The 16,151-nt window shown below is 37.4% G+C and overlaps 2 protein-coding genes across 9 annotated transcripts in view; one reads left to right on the top strand and one right to left on the bottom strand.

The window, feature by feature from the left end:
• BEST3 (bestrophin 3) overlaps positions 1-2,720 on the bottom strand; it is a 76,777-nt gene extending 74,057 nt beyond the window's left edge. For both annotated transcript variants that reach the window (XM_036236177.1, XM_036236178.1), the window contains exon 1: positions 2,522-2,720. The gene's annotated coding sequence lies outside the window, so the exon portion shown is untranslated. The remainder of the gene's footprint in view (positions 1-2,521) is intronic.
• Positions 2,721-2,822: 102 nt separating this feature from the next.
• LOC107514511 (RAB3A interacting protein) overlaps positions 2,823-16,151 on the top strand; it is a 43,293-nt gene continuing 29,964 nt past the window's right edge. For 2 of the 7 annotated variants that reach the window (XM_016152314.2, XM_016152306.2), the window contains exon 1: positions 3,723-3,744. The gene's annotated coding sequence lies outside the window, so the exon portion shown is untranslated. Of the gene's footprint in view, positions 2,999-3,086; positions 3,205-3,722; positions 3,745-16,151 lie in introns of those variants that run through there. The other 5 variants (XM_016152313.2, XM_016152311.2, XM_016152312.2 and 2 more) reach the window with 4 other exon arrangements.

Below are 16,151 nucleotides of genomic sequence, written 5' to 3'. Positions count from 1 at the left end.
CTTATGTCCTTGTCAGCTTATTGATATGTTTGATGTTTTATATATTTTATCTAGTACTATGAGTTATTTTTGGTGGGAGAATCAACCAGTATTTAGTCTGCCATAATGCTGGACATGAAGTCCAGTATGATTTTAAAAGCATTTTAACTTTGTTTGTAACATATTCCCCTGTATTTCGAAGAGCAGAGCCTTAACGCTGGTGGTCCGAGCCCCCATCTGTAAAGATGAAGAATAACTACCTTTGTAGCTATATCAAATTATTTTTTTTTGTAAAGAACTCATGAGATAATTTATGTTTAAAACTGGTAAGTGCCATGTAAATATACAACATTTTCTGAACGTTGGAAACAAAACAGAGGCAAATAAGCAATGAAAGTTATAATTAAGGGTAACCAACTTAGAATGATTTGTTCAATAATTTGTTCAACCTTAGATATTTGCACTCATCTCCCTTGTTTTCTGGCCCCAGGTATGGATGGGAAAGTATTAAGTTTTTAAAAAATATATATTTTATATGTTGTATTTGACATTAGTTGTATGCTGTAATTTATTTTTTAATAAAAAAGAAAGAAGGCAAACCTGAGCACACTACAAAATCTATCACCATATTTTTTAAGTGGTAAAGTATCAATCCCTTTAATATAGGGTTGGGCAATCTAACTTAGGAGGCTCACAACAGTTCATATAATTTGCAGGCTGAGATTCTGAGTATCTAATAGTTTGTAATGTACTTTGGTTTTTGTGCTGCAAGGACACTTAAGTATTATTATAGGTAACTACCCATATCGCTCTTTGCATTCTCAGACTATGTTATTAGGTTAAGTTTGTGAAAGAAAACACCTCAAGCACATTACATAGAGCCTCATTAATGGTAGGTGATTTGTAAATAAACCAACGTAGGGCTTAGGCATATGGTTATTGCTTACTATCTCCTATACATGCATGATGTCTTAGGTTCTATGTAGAATATATCATTGGGCCTGTCCCGTAAACATTTATATATCAAGAGAGTACATCTCCATGTATGTTGCTCACTCATTCTGCATTTATTGAGCCAGCCATCCTACACATCAGGTCTTGTGCCTATTCTCAAGAAGCTCATAGTAATTAGGAAAACAGACAAAACTACAATTACCATTCTATGTGGTAAGTGCTAGAGAGAGATAAGGTGGTATGGGAGCACAGTTAGGGGCATCTCGCCTATACTGGGGTGGACAGGGCTGGGTGGCAAGCAACAGGGAAGAGGTGACAATGGAACTGATGCTTGGGCTAAATATGAAGGATAAACAGGAATTACCTGAGTAAGGAAGAGGAAGAGGGTCAGGACATAATAAGAAAAAGGAGCAGCATATGCAAAGACAGGATGTATGCCAGAGTGTGGCCGGACTGAGGAACCAAGTAGTGGTATGTTGAATTTATCAATTAGATTTAGTTGTTATTGTTATATTTGTCCCCCTCACTATGTTTGAGTCTTTGTGGTAGAAATTGTGTATAATGGTTTCTCTGTCCCTATATCAAGCAGTAGGCACACAGATAGAGCACAATAAATGTCTGATGACATGACATGAACAGCGTTGTATAAGAAAGAACAATTAAGAGTCTATTAATAAGGAAGGTCATATTTAGTGGCGTGAATATGGATGGGATAGACTTAAGAATTATTTGGGGATTAGAATGGATACAACTTGATAAATTGAAGATATAGTATAAAAGATGGTCTAAATATGGTATAAATAATGACTTTCTAGGTTTCTGCTTGGATTATAGGTAGATGATCATAGTAATGATGTTATTAATAAAAGCTAATATTCATTAGGAACTCTGTTGTGCAGTATGCTAAGTGTTTAATATTAATCTCCCACCGACTCAGTGAGGTAGGTGCTGTTACTATCCCCATCTACTGATAAGAAAATTGGGGCTATTAGAGATCAGTTTGCCCAAGGTCACACAGCTAGCGGGTGGCGAATTGAAATCCAGGAATTCTGATTCCTATAGCCATACATATGTGTGGCCCACAGGTAGTAGCTTTTTTGCCAGACAAGGAAATGATAGATTGCTCTTGGTACTTTACCCCCTGTAACCACTTTTTTTTTTCATTGTTACTTTCTTCCTCACCTCTAAGAGATGTGATCAATACACAAAATGACAGTTCCGTTTTATATGTGTATCACATAAACGATATGTGTATCACATAGAGACCCATATGGCGACTACCTCTTTTTGATCAAAATTTGGGAGTTTTGTTCTGTATTTTCACTCTTCTTTACCTGGAGAACCTAAAATGGGATGGAAGTTTGATAAGAACTTACACAGAAGATGAGAAAAGGCAGGTACGGAAATGATATTCTCGAATGCCCTAGCAGCTGCTGGAATAATGGGTTCCCCATCCTTCGGAGATCGGGCTCTATCCGACCCCCCGTCTTCCCACTCCCCTCCAATCCCCCCCCTCCCACGCACACACACGTGGTAAGGTATATACACACGCTAAGTCTCAGGTTGGTTCTAGCAGTCCTCAACTCACATCGAAGGTTCATTTTCCGACTCCTGGCGAGCCCAGCACACTCAAAGTTAACCGGAGATCGCCTCTCGAGCCCACGGAAGCACGACTCAACGTCGGCTCGCACTCGTTCCCAGGGAAACCGCTCGCAGCTGCACCTGAAGCCCGCGCCTAGCCACCAGCGAAGAGCCGCGCCTGGCGCCAGGGGGCGCGGAAGCGCGGCGGCCCCTCGGGCCCTACGCCGGCCCCGCCCCTGTCCCGCCGCTGACCCCGCCTTCCCACGGCGGGGCGGGGCCGGGCCTCTCTTGGCTCCCGGCTCAGCTCACAGCGCAGGCGCAGTTTCCCGCTCCCTCGGCGGCTCCCAGCGCAGTGCACCCGCCGCGGCGGAGTGGAGCGGCGTCTGCAGACCGTCCTTCTCCGCCTCTTGCTGCGTCGGGGCGCGCTCTGTGCGGCTCTGCGAGCGCCCCTTAGCGCGGGTAGCGGCCGCTGTGGGTTCGTCAGGTGAGTGCCGCCGCGGGAGGGAGAGGCCCGGGGCGCGGAGCACCGCCCCCCTCGGCGCCCGCCTCCCGCGAGCGGGCCTGGAGACTGCCGTGGCAGGTGCAGCTGCGGGCACCGCGGAGGGCGCGGCGCGCGGAGATCCTTTCCCGCTGCCCGGCCGGGCGAGCGCGCTCCCCCGCCTCGGCACGCGGGCCCCAGGACCCAGGCAGGTGCGGGATTCTGGGCATCTGGGCGCTCCCCGGGGCCGCGGGTGGGCGTCGGCGGCTCCGCGCCCGCCACCCGGAGCACGGGCGCGTTACTCATTAACTGCGCGGTCCCGAGCGCCCGAGGCGGGGAGCCCGAACCCTGGTTACCTGTCGGCGGTGCGCGCGCGACTTGGAGCTGGGGGCCGGGGGTCGCGGAGGGGGTTCTAAAGAGTTCCGGAATAAGTCTGGAGCCGGGCTCAGCGCGGGGGCTGAGCGGGGTGAAGCATCGGCGTGCACCAGGGGTCTCAGTAAACGACGCGCGAGGCATCATCCCGAGGCGTAGAGGTCACCGTCGGGAGGTTTCAGCGAAACCTGGTGGGCAAGAGTAAGCTCTCGGAGCCGCGCCGTGGGAGGCAGCCCAGTTCAGCCTGACTTTTGTTTCGGGGAGTTGAGACAAACTGCACAGACGTTATCGTAATTAACACGGCTCTTCGAGCGATGACAACTCGCTCCGACCGCCCGGGGACAAGCGAGCCTAATGGATTCTGGAAGTGATGATGTTAGGTGGGATCTGCTGCACGTGAATAGTTGCCAGTTGTTATGGGATTAAAACAAAAAATCTGTAATGGCTAGAGGGTAAGGTCTTGTAAATTAAGAGCTGAGTGCTAAGAGGCAGACAATTTAGTGAGGAGGAAATGTAACATATTACCAGGCTACCTGTTTCACACTTGTTTTCCTCTCCAGCTCCTTCCTTTCAGTATAGGGAAAGAACCGTGTAATCTTTTGCCACGGAATGATTATATAATTGGAGAGGCCAATAAGAGGATTAAAGCAAAACTGTTCTATTGTAAATCTGTTGAAAGACCCAGTTTCTGTTTATTATCTTCATTTTTATTTTTATTTTTTCATGCAGTTTAAAAAAAACGTGAATGACAAATCAAGGAGAAGTAGAATAGATACATTGACCAATCATAGTGAATATTTGACGCTGTTAAATATTCCACCAGTTTTATGGGGCCTTGTTCTGTTAACATTTGTTATTTATTTACTAGCATTGTGCATTTATAGGAAAACTTAGCAGTTATATACGGTTTTACTCCATAGTGTATTTCTTACTATTAGAAGAAAAACCTAATTTTTTCTTTTCCACTTCCTTAGGGCATACCTTTGCGAGTCAAAGTAAATACATTTACTATAACTTTTCTTTGTGTTTGACAGTCAAATCTTCCATGGTATTAAATATGTCTAACCTTTCTCCAGGATGGATATTTGATGTTCACCTGTTTGTGGGGTTTGTAATTAGTAAGGTTTCGAATTACATCCAGTGGTACTTTCTGAATTAGTGTAGTTTTGCATAGTCTTCCATTAATATTTTCCTCTAGTTTTCCCTAAATCCTTAAATCCCCCAACACACACATAGACACTCCACAAAATCATTTTTAAAATTATTTTCTCCCATCCTGAGCAGAACTCATTGAACTAATTAGTAAGCCGGCCAAATAAAAAATATTAAATCTCGAAACATTTTTTAGTTTTAGCTCCATTACTTATTGTGCAGATTACCATGAGTAAATTATTTACTCTCACTGAATGTATTTTCTCTGTTTGTGAATAGATATGGTATTAGGTGGAACCATGTGAATTTGTCAGTAGTCATCTGTTTTTTCATATGGTTCAACCTAATATGAACTTTATAATAATGAGATGAAAAGTAAATGAGATATGACAGGGTAGGGGAAAGGAACAAATACAACCTTGATGGCGTGCCAGGCATTGTGCTGTTACTTTAGGTACCTTGACTCCTTAGTCCTTGGGACATTCCTGGGTCCTAGGGGTGTTATCGCATTTTACAAATGAAGAAATTGAGGCTCAGAGGTGAAATAACTTGCTTGTGGTTACTTATTTGTCCTTGGTCATATAGTTGACTATTGGCAGAGCCAGGATTAGAAACTGAATGTGGCTGCCCCAAATGGAACTCATAATGTGCTTGCTTCTTCCATATCTGGTCTGCACCTTTTAAAAGGTGTTATTTGTATTTCTGGTTTAAAAAATATCCAAGTTTTCTGATGATGGTAATACCACTGCTACTACTACTACTATTGAGTCTAGAGCTTACCATGAATCAGATTTTGGTCTAAACTCTGTATGAGTTTACTTTCACAGTGACTTAGATGTTCGGTAATCCCTAATTTCATCCCCTTATATAGTTGAGAAGATTGAAGACCTGGGAGAGGTAGCTTGCTCAGATCACACAGTTAATTAAGTGACAGGACTAGATTAGAAGTCTGGCTGTTTGTCTTTAATGTCCATGCTCTTAACTCCTACACTCTACTATTTCCTCATGTGTAGGTTGTAATGTTAAAGAATTGTTTTTAATTTAACATTTATGAGATACTTAATATTAGTGTAATAAGTAATTCTTCATATGTCACCAGAGCTTTTTAAATCAAATATTCATTGAGCATCTACTCTGCAAGTCACAGGAGGGGTTAAAGTATTCATAAGGAGTCTTGAATATAGGCCATATAATAATTTCCATATATTTTATAGGTTTTCCAAATTTAGAAGGCAATTCTCGTGTGTGTGTGTAGTTATTATAATTTTAACGAGTGCCAAATAAGATAAAATGTTAGAATAGTTGGACAGTGTTGAGGAAGGAAGGGTGAGTAGTGGGGTAGAGGTATTTGTGTGTTGAGGTAATGACAAAAGCTTTGAGGATATTATGAGGGAGCATGCTTTATCAAACTAAACCATTGTCTTATAGTTTCAGTTAAGATGCACTTCAAAAAAGGGTAGTAAATTGGTTAGTCAATTAATTACTTAAATGTACTTGACATTCTAACAGTAAAATATCTGAGCTTTTAAAAAAACTTCTTTTTAACTAGTTTCTCTGTTTTTTTTTTTTTTTGTACTGATATCCTTAGCTTTGCCAGGTAATAGCACCCAGTATATGCTTCTATTTTGGTATTTATTAATTTTAGTATTTATATTGCGTTTATCATGTTCATTGACAAGGAGGTCTCTTCCCCTAGTGTATGCAAGCTTTGAAGGCAGGGATTAAGTCATCTTACCCCATTTTATTGCTTTAACATTGGGCCTGGAACTCAATAGGTGCTGTGTTGTGTTTGCTGATGGATGGTCAGTAGAAGAATGTTAGGATGTATTGAAATTGATCTAGCAGTAGAAATGGAAATGAGACTAAGGGAAGGAAGAGAGGAGTACTTAGAGCAGACAGCATTAACTTGTTATCTCTATTTTTCTCTTTTGCTTTCCCTTTCAATTTATAACTAAATGAGGTAGTTCAGAAGTTTTAATTTTATACAGTCATGGTTACGAAAAAAGTGAAAATATAATTGATTTATCTCAGGATATCAACAACACAAAATTGAGTGGTTATAGCCATAAACTAAGAAGTCTTAGATCAGAGGAAAAAGAATGAAAATTGTTGAAGCAGTTCAAATGAATGAGGTTTGTTGCTTGTAATTAAGAACAGGGTTGTAAATGTAAACATAATAAAAGTTGATGAAATTCAACATATAAGTATACGAATTGACAGTCTCGAATAAAGAAACTCTATAGAGGAATGTAAGAGTGACCTAAGAAGCATAAAGGAACACTGGAAGATGATAGCTTACAACCAATTAAATAAATGAATTGTAATTTAATCTATCTAGTGAAGAGTAATAATATTGAATATTTGTTTTGGAACACCTGGTTGACTGATAGGTATAAAATATAAAAGAATAACCAAAGTAAGTTTGAAAAACAACAAATAAGTGTACATTAATTTCCTGTTGGGAAGAGAATTATATTTGAACTCTGAAATTAAGTGACTTGTCCAAGTTCACACAGCTAGTCAATGACAGAATCTGAACCAGAAGGAATTTTTTTCTGAAACTTGTTTGATAACATGCTCAGGTCCCCCCAAACTTTAAAAAAGTTTCTTTAGTCTCGATACTCTCTGAAGGTATTGTTTTCTCTCTTTTTTTCCAATCAAAGTAGCCTGGAATTACTGTCTCCACTCTTTACTGCCTTGACATTCATTCCCTCTAAAGACTTACTGTTTATTTAACCAGTTAATGTATACTTCAGTGCCTATTAAATGTTTAGTTGACATATATTCTTGACATATGCAAAACAAGGAGGCTTTCACTATTAAGAAGAAGAAACTTGTAAAACTACTGTTACAGAGATTTGTAATTACATAAAATATTTGTAACAGTAAGTTCTGAGCACTTTCTAAAACCCCTTAATTTAAGAATTTGTAATAATTAACATCTCTAAATATGTCAGGTTGTACATTTAAGTCCTGTGGAATTAGTAAATGGGAATTAATTTATGGTCTATATTAATAAGAGTGGGAAGATTGTGTAGCTTAATTGACTATCTGATTAATTTTTCCTTTGGGTTATTAATTAAATTCACACTTAGAAACAGAATGCTTCTTCAAATGTATGTGATTTTTTTGTTACAACCCAAATATTAGTTTAGAAAACCAACTTTAAAATTATAATGAAAGTTAATGAGAAAATGATTTTTTTACATGTGCACTTTTTTATTTTTGTTTTTTCCTTTTTTATTTGTAGCATTGAATAAATCTCAAAGCTTTATAATTATGGAGAATTAAAATAAAATAAGTATAAAGAACCTTAAAGTTTCCATCGTCTAGTCCTAGTAACCATAATAATGTTCAGTCCTGCCTCATCTACATTTCTCTCCTGTACTATTTTGAGCAAATTCCAGGCATTATAGAATTTAATCTATAAATATTTCAGTATGTGTTTCTGAAAGAAAAGGGCAGTTAGGTACAATACTGTTATACACTTTAAAAATTCATACTAATTATTAGTATCAAGTTATTCACACTTTTGAATACATAAGAATAAGGCCACTCCAGTAAAATCAAGTTTCTGTTTGTTTTTCTATGCTTTTTCCCCCCTTGTCCTATAAAGGGATGAAAGAATTTTTTAAATCTCAACCTAGCAGCAAAATAGAAGAGGAAATGATAGCAAAGAGAATATAGGGAAGAATAGAAAATACAAAGCAATAACAAACGCTCATTTCAATGGCAGTGCATTAGAGAAACTTTAGTTTTCTCTCCTGAAAGTTGAGATGGATTCAGAGATTAATCAGTATTCTTCTGTTAAGATTGATTGTTTCGTATGGTTGTTCACATGATACCCATCTTAGAGATCCTCTGCCTCCATCTAATCTTTTTCTGAGTCCTATGCCTCCTCCCCAATCGGTTTTACCTTTTTAAGTGATGGATTTAAGTGATTCTTAGTGGTTTGAATTCTAGCTCTGTTATTTTTTAATTGAGCTTGATGAAGTTAATATCCTTGAGCCTCAGTTTCTGTATCTGTAAAATAGAGTTAAGAACCATTTCAAAAGGTCGCTGTGAGGAGTAGCTAGAATAATGCATTTGTGTGTATGTCACACATACAGAATATAATATTGTAATGTTTATGTGAGTAATATAGTTGGTATATGTATATGAATAAATACAAATGAAGCAATTGTTTGAACTCTTTTCATATATATATATGCCTCCATCTACTCTATTGGCATTAGATCAGACCTTCATAATCTCTTAACTAGCCTCTTATAGTTACGTCTTAATGAATTGCCTCTAGTTTATTCTCTCTAAAGTTCTCATTGCCATCGGAGTCATTTTTCTAATGACATCACAGTACACATGCACTTTCTAAAATGTGGGTCTGATCATCTCTTCAGGATGAATTCCAAGCAACATTTTCCATGTTAATGAAGCTTTTAATTATCTGCTGTATGTGTGCCTTCCCAGCCTGATTTTCCATGGCTTTTTGTGTTTGTTTGTTTCATTAGTGCCAAACCTCATTCCTTGACTGTCCCATCTTATTTCCTTGCCTGTCTATTGGACTCTTCTGTAGCATTTAAAATCTAACTTACATTTACTTCTCTTTGAAATGTTCTCTTCTCTCTTCTTTCCTCCCCACAACCCTCAGGGTTATCACTTAGAGGCTCATATTAGGCTACGCACTGTCTCTTTAGTCCATTTTCAAAACTATATTCTTAGAATTTAGTACCAGGATTTGTCCTGAGGAGTTGAAGCTGGCAATCCTTCCATTCTAACTAGAATAAATATAATTTATAAAATTTATTAAATACACTTTTATACTGATAATGTATGTTTAAATGTACTTAATAAATATAAATATTTTTTAAACGTTGAAGGTTTATAAAGAACCGATGGAATTGGTAACACCAATTCGTTATGCACATCGTTGAAGCAGCAATCTAATTTTTTATGACAGAAGATGTTTCTTCCATAATTTATGCTAAATTAAGAAGTCACTTGAGAATTAAAAAATAAACAGCCATCCTCCCTTCCCTCCCTTCCCCAACAATCTGTCAATAAATTGAAAGAGAAAATTAATACACTAAATAATCCTTAAACTGTTTTTTTTAATTTATTTTGATTAGTTTCAAGTACATTGGTTAGACATTGTTTGTAAAACGATCCCCCCAATTACTCCCTCCCTCCCCGACCCTTCACCTAGATAACGTATTAATACTAACTGCATCGCCCAAGCCGTGCTCCCCATCCCCGTGACCATCCATCAGCAGCTAATTTGTACTTCTTTAACCCTTCACCCTGTTCTCCCAGCCCCCCAGAACTCCTCCTTCTCTGTCCTTCACCAAATTGTCTACTATATTTGTGAGTCTGTTTTTGATTAGTTACTTTTATTCCTTAGATTCCGCATATAAGTGAAATCATATAGTGTTTATCTTTCCCTCTCTGACTTAAATACCCTCTAGGTCCATCAAAGTAATATCTTTTTCCATCTTCTTCCTTTTCACATGTAGAGGTCCTGTTTTCTTATGCTTTCAGCCACTCTACCTTTTGGGTGGAACACTTAATTCTTTTCCATTTAAGGTACTTATTGATAGGAATGTAGTTGTTACTATTCTTTATTCCTGTTTTTGATACATGTTTTTTCTTCTTAAAGAGATCCCTCCAACATTTCCTGTAATACTGGCTTGGTGGGATAAATTCCTTTAGCTTATTTTTGTCTGGGAAGCTCTTTTTCTGTCCTTCAACTCTAAATGATAGCTTTGGTGGATAAATTATTCTTGGTTGTAGATCCTAGGTCTTCATCACATCGACTATTTTTTGCCAAGGCCTTTTGTCCTATAGAGTCTCTCTTAAGAAATCAGCTGCCGGTCGTATGGGTGTTCCCTTATAAGTAATTATCTGTTTTTCTCTTACTATTTTTAAAAATCTTTGTTTGTATTTAACCATTGGCATTTTAATTATGATGTGTCTTGGTGTAGGCCTCTTTGGATCCCTGATTTTTGGAATTCGCTGAGCTTCCTGGGATTTAATGTCCATTTCCTTCACCAGGTTAGGGAAGTTTTCCATCATTATTTCTTCAAACAGCTGTTCAACATCTTGCTTTTCTTCAGGTACACTGATCAGACGGATATTTGGACCCTTAATAGTGTCTCATATCCTCCTTAAATTATTTTTATAGGCTTGGCATCTTTTTTCTTGCCATTCCGATTGTATGTCCTTGGCTTTCCTGTCCTCTAGATAGGGCATTTGATCCTTTATTCACTTTGTTTATTCCTTTGTTTATTCCATTTAATATACTTCTCATCTCAGGTAATTTGTTCTTCATTTTAGACTGTTTTATAATTTCTATTGCCATTTTAATGTTTTTTTTTTTAAATCTCTTTGTTGAAGTTCTCTACACTTCCCAAAAGTTCATTGAGCATCTTCATAACCAGTGTTTTGAACTCTTATTTGTTAGATTACTTGACTCCATTCTATCTGGATCTCTGTTCTGTTCTCATGTTTTCTGCTTCTTTGTCTTCTCATTTTTGGTTGTCTTTCCATGTTTGTTTCTATGTACTAAGTCTCTCTGTCTTATTAGTGTACATTTGTGAAGTAAGTGTCCAGTGCAACAGTCTTGAGATGGGTTCAGCTGCAGGCCAAATTTAGCCCACACCTCTACTCCTCAGAGGCTGCCTGTTAAGATTCAGCAAGCCATCCGCAGATGCTGTGCTTATAGTTGCCTCAAAAGGCCACATGAGAAACTGAGGCCAGTTGCCTCCACCAGTGAGAGTCTCAGCAAGGAGCACCTGATTTGCTGAGGTTACACCTGGATGTTGCTTGGGTGAGGCTGCGAGCTGGGGGAGGTGGAGTTTCAGGGAATCCTCTGGGCAGAGAGACCTCTGTTATCTAGTTGGATAACATCAGGGTTGTGGCAGCTCTGTGTCCTGTGCATTGGTAGTGGGGAGGGCTCAGACAGGGAACAATGGATACAGTGAGCACTTCTGTACCCAGCAAGTCTCGCTTAGACCCTCACTCTGCAATGTCGCCCTATAAGTTCCTGGTGCCCCCTGTGCGCAGATGAATCCGCACTGGTGCTAAGAGTGAACAGGCCCATTACCATGAAAATCCGCTCGTGGATGCAGCCCTTTAAGAGGCATCTGCCACTGGCGCAGTCTCCGTCTAAGCCGCTGGAGACCAGGCAGCCCCACGTCCTTGCCCTACCCTACCTTCTACCGTTGCAGGGTAACTTCTTGGATTTCTCCCTAGTTGTGTGGCTTGTGCATCAAGATCCCAGGCGATTTTTCCTTGTGGGTGCACCTTGTTTCCATCACAGTTTTGGTTTGGTCACCACAGGGATGAACAAGAGCTTCTGTCATCTACGCCATTTTTTTTTTCCTCTCCTTAAACTTTTTTTTTGACCTGCCTTGAAATATTTAATTTCTATTATAATAAAAGTAAAACAAATTTCATGTACACAGTATAACATACTGATGTTTGCTTTGTTGAGGAAGAATATTCAGAATGATAAACTTTTCATTTTTTATAGCATATTTATACCAACAAGACAACCACTGTTTTTTGCTCTCCTCGATGATGATGATTGTGCTAACAGTGACAAAAGTATTTGGCAAGTATTAGAAAATACCTTAGAGACATTATAATTAGTAATAATGAATTTTAATTGGCAAATGTATGTATTGTGTCTCACTTAATTCTCATGGCAACCTTATGAGATAGGTACAGTTTTTTTTAACTCTGTTTTTCAGATGAGGAATTTAGACTTAAGGCTATAAGGTCATGTTATTAGTGACTGGTCCAGATAGGACTTGAGCCTGATTCCAGAGTACAGGCTGTTTAGTGAGGTAGCAAATACTGATTAATTTTTCCCATTGGGAAGTCAAACCCTTGCCTTCCTTCTAACGAACAAGTATACCAGACAAGTGCTCTCACCACTTCACAATTAAGGTCATTGGATCCAATTCCATAACAAAATAAATAAACGTATTTGGGCTCAGAGAAGTTTAATGACTTGCCCAAATTTGCATATATAATTTAGATCTTGGCCAAAACTAGAACCTTCTCTTTCTTCATCAGGTACTGGTATTTCTACTGTGTTAACCTCCTGTGCTGGGAATTATTTATTCTCCAAAGTGTAGTGCTTTGAGGAATTTTAGTAAATACAGAATTAAAATTAATTTTCAGATGTTGATAAGGAAAAAGATAAATATCACAGCTTAATTTTTTTTTTTTTTGGCAGCACAATCCTGTGTTTTCTAATTATCAAGAAGTCAAATAAGGTGAATGTGCTTTTTGTGGTAGAATAGATTTTATTTGTTCCTTTGAACTACTGGTAACACTATGTTGAGTTTCTTGATTTTATTTATTTTCATCCGTTTAACCCATGTCCTTCAGATGTTTAATTGAAAATATTGTACCAGTAATTCATCTTAATTTCTTGAGTTGTCCTAGGGATGCCTTTTGTTATCAATTATAAAATTTATTTTAATTAGAAAAAATAATTTTTATAAAAATTATTAGAATTTTTCTAGGCATTAAACGAGTTGATATTTAAAAATCTTAGCAAAAGTATGTGACACGTAGTTAACTTCCAGTAAATATTGGTTACTGTTTTTGCTGTGATAATACTGACTTCTAGAAATAAGAAACAATATGAAATGCATATTGGGGATCAGAAATAAAAATTATTTTTAGCAGCTTTTTCTTATGATTGGAAATCAGCTTTATTACTTAGAACTGAATAATAATTAAGCTAATCAAGCTGTGTTGGTATTCATTACTGAGGATTTAACACGATCAACTTTTTCACATATCGGTAGTGCTCCTTGACAAGTTTAGTTTATGAATTGGAGTAATCACTAATTGAAATTAGGTTTTTTTTTTGTATTACTCATTACTTTATGCAGAGTACTATTGCTTAAAAATAGCAGTTTATGTTACTCATACAAGAATTTTGACTATAAAGTCTTAAAGTTTCCATGTATTTTAAAGAGCAAAAGATTTTCAGACCAGCCTGGTTATTAGTTTATTACCAGCTAAGTTACATTTTATGGAAATTGCACATGCTTGAAAAGGGACTACATTTAATCTTAAAATCATCTCTTTTTCCAAAGTGACTTGAATTTAAGCAATGTTTAATTATATCCCTCAGAATGAAAACATTGTAGCAGAGGCACTGCTCAGAGGCGCTGTCCCAAGTGCTGTATGCATTCTCTCTTAATTCTCATCCTGTGTGGTAAAAAACTGAGGCACAGATTTCTAGATTAGAGAACCTAGGCTCAGATTAGCCCAGTAATTGGTCAGAAGCAGGAATCAAATCTGTCTCTCTTTCAGGCACTTATGTACAAAGTCTGTACTCCAGTTTATGGGATATTTTTTTTTTTTCTATAAATGCTTTGCTTTCACACCTTAGCCATGCCTGTAAAGCTTTGTTGTTCTCATTATTCCCTACTCGTACTTTGGGTGTTTTCTTCAGCTTTAGTTTTTCTGGAAGTCCTTTCCCTCTGACTTATTTGCACCTCTTAGTACCTTTATAGTTTCTGTGGCATTTATCATACTGTACCATCACTTCTATTAGTCAGTCTCTTCTATGACATTGATACTATTTGGGAGCAGAGACGATTTTTCATCATCTTTCCCCAGAGCCCCGCATGTTATTAGCCCTCAGTAAACACTTGTTGGAAGAATATATGGAATGTTATGTTTATATATAGGAAAAATAGGGTGGATGTTTCATAGATGATGGATTTTAATTCAAAATGAGGAGGAACATTATCCTTCTAGTGGTCTAACAATGTAATGGTAAGCAATTCTAGTGGTTATAGTGTGTTGTGGTGGTTAAGAGATTGGACTGTGGAGTCCAACAGACATAGGTTTTAATCCTAGCTATCCTGAGATGCGGTTTCCTCAACTGTAAATATGCCAGAACTATACCTGATATTTAGTAAGTGGTCAATAAATATTAGCTGCTGTAATGGGAGAAATGGCCCCATAATCCTGTGCGATTGGAACTGGTAGTTGGATGGCTTAGTTCCCCATTCTCTCCCTCTCCCCCTGGATTATTTGGAAACAAATACAAGTAGTCTTATTTCATTCATAAATACTTCAGTGGGTATCTCTAGTAGGTAAGGATCTTTTTGTAACATAATCATAATATCATTATTATCCCTAAAAATTGACAGTAATTTATGATAATATCAGTAATATCCAGTGTTCAGGTACTTTGGTTTATCTCATAATATTTGTCCTAACATTCAGTTTATTCAGATAATTCAAAAAAGGCCCACCCATTGTGGTTAGTTATATCACTTGTCTCTTTTTAAATTTAAAATTCCCTCTACTTCTTTTTTTCCAGGTTATTTATTGAAAAAACCAGTGGGTTGTCCAGTAGAGTTATCCAGTCTAGATTTTGCTGTTTTCACCCCTATGACGGTATTGAACATGTTTCTTTCTCCTGTGTTTCCTATAAACTGATGAAGACCTATACACTTGATTGGATCAGGGTCCTTTTTTTTTTCTTAGGAGGCAATAATGCTTCATGGATGGTGGGAGTATTTATTTTCTGTTTTACCGCAAAATCCTCATAATGTCAGATTTTCTCCATTTTTGTCATTTGGGTACTGTCCCTCTGATCCATTAATTATAAAGTTCCCCAGATAGATTTTCACCTCAGGGTTTTAATAGCTTTTGATAATTATTATCGAGATCCATTATTTCATTATGATTCCAAAGTTATATTTATTAAGTAAATTCTTTTCAAAGGAAGAACTTTTTCTCATAAACCGGTTCCATGACATATAGGAAAATCAAGATAAATATTTGATTCTTTATTTTACTGGTTTTCAAAATAACAGATTGGTTCCATAGCACTGATCAAAAGGAACCAGTGGGATTTTGTTATTTTTAGTATCATCATGAACTCATGGATTTAAAAATATTTTGTTTCAGTTCTTTATAGATATTATCCTTTTCGATGTTCAGATTGTCCCATCTTTGGTTAGTGGCAGTCCTTTTGATACCACTCCAGTATCTTTGATAGCTTTCTTGCTTCCTTGTTTCCTTGTATAACAGGATGTTCCAGGGTCTTTTTGTACCTACTGTCCCGGGCCTGGAATCAGCCATTTCTCCAAGGAGCTCTTGTTCTTCTTGTAGGAAATTGTATTACTCTGGGCATAAGGGATACTCATTGCTTCTGAGTTGGTTACTGTTGTTGCACCTTTTCAGTGAGTTAGGAATTATTTTTTCAACAGAAACATTTTTTTCTGATATTTCTGTTTAAAATTTAGAACTTCAGAGTTTTAACTTTATCAATTTTATGTTTGTATCTCCTCATGCTGAAAATCTTAGTTCTGAATGAAATTAACATAATTTATTTGCTTAATCTTATATATAATAGTTTTCAGAATGGCAATATTAGCATTACTACTAATAGGATTATAGAAAATAGTTTATGATGTTTTTTCATTTTCTTTCTCAGAATATATTCTGTTATAGATATATAGTTTTTTTACTATATTTGAAAATCATTTGCTGGAGCTTTTTAATGCAGTTAAGCTACAATCTCAATATATAGCTAGCTTCATTTGTTTTATTTTTAGGAATTCTCTTTTAAAACAATTTTGTTTTATTATTTACA

This window comes from Rousettus aegyptiacus, unplaced genomic scaffold (genome assembly GCF_014176215.1).
Source record: "Rousettus aegyptiacus isolate mRouAeg1 unplaced genomic scaffold, mRouAeg1.p scaffold_m13_p_2, whole genome shotgun sequence".
In the NCBI taxonomy this organism is placed as follows: domain Eukaryota; kingdom Metazoa; phylum Chordata; class Mammalia; order Chiroptera; family Pteropodidae; genus Rousettus; species Rousettus aegyptiacus.
This window is presented reverse-complemented; position numbering and strand designations above follow the sequence as displayed.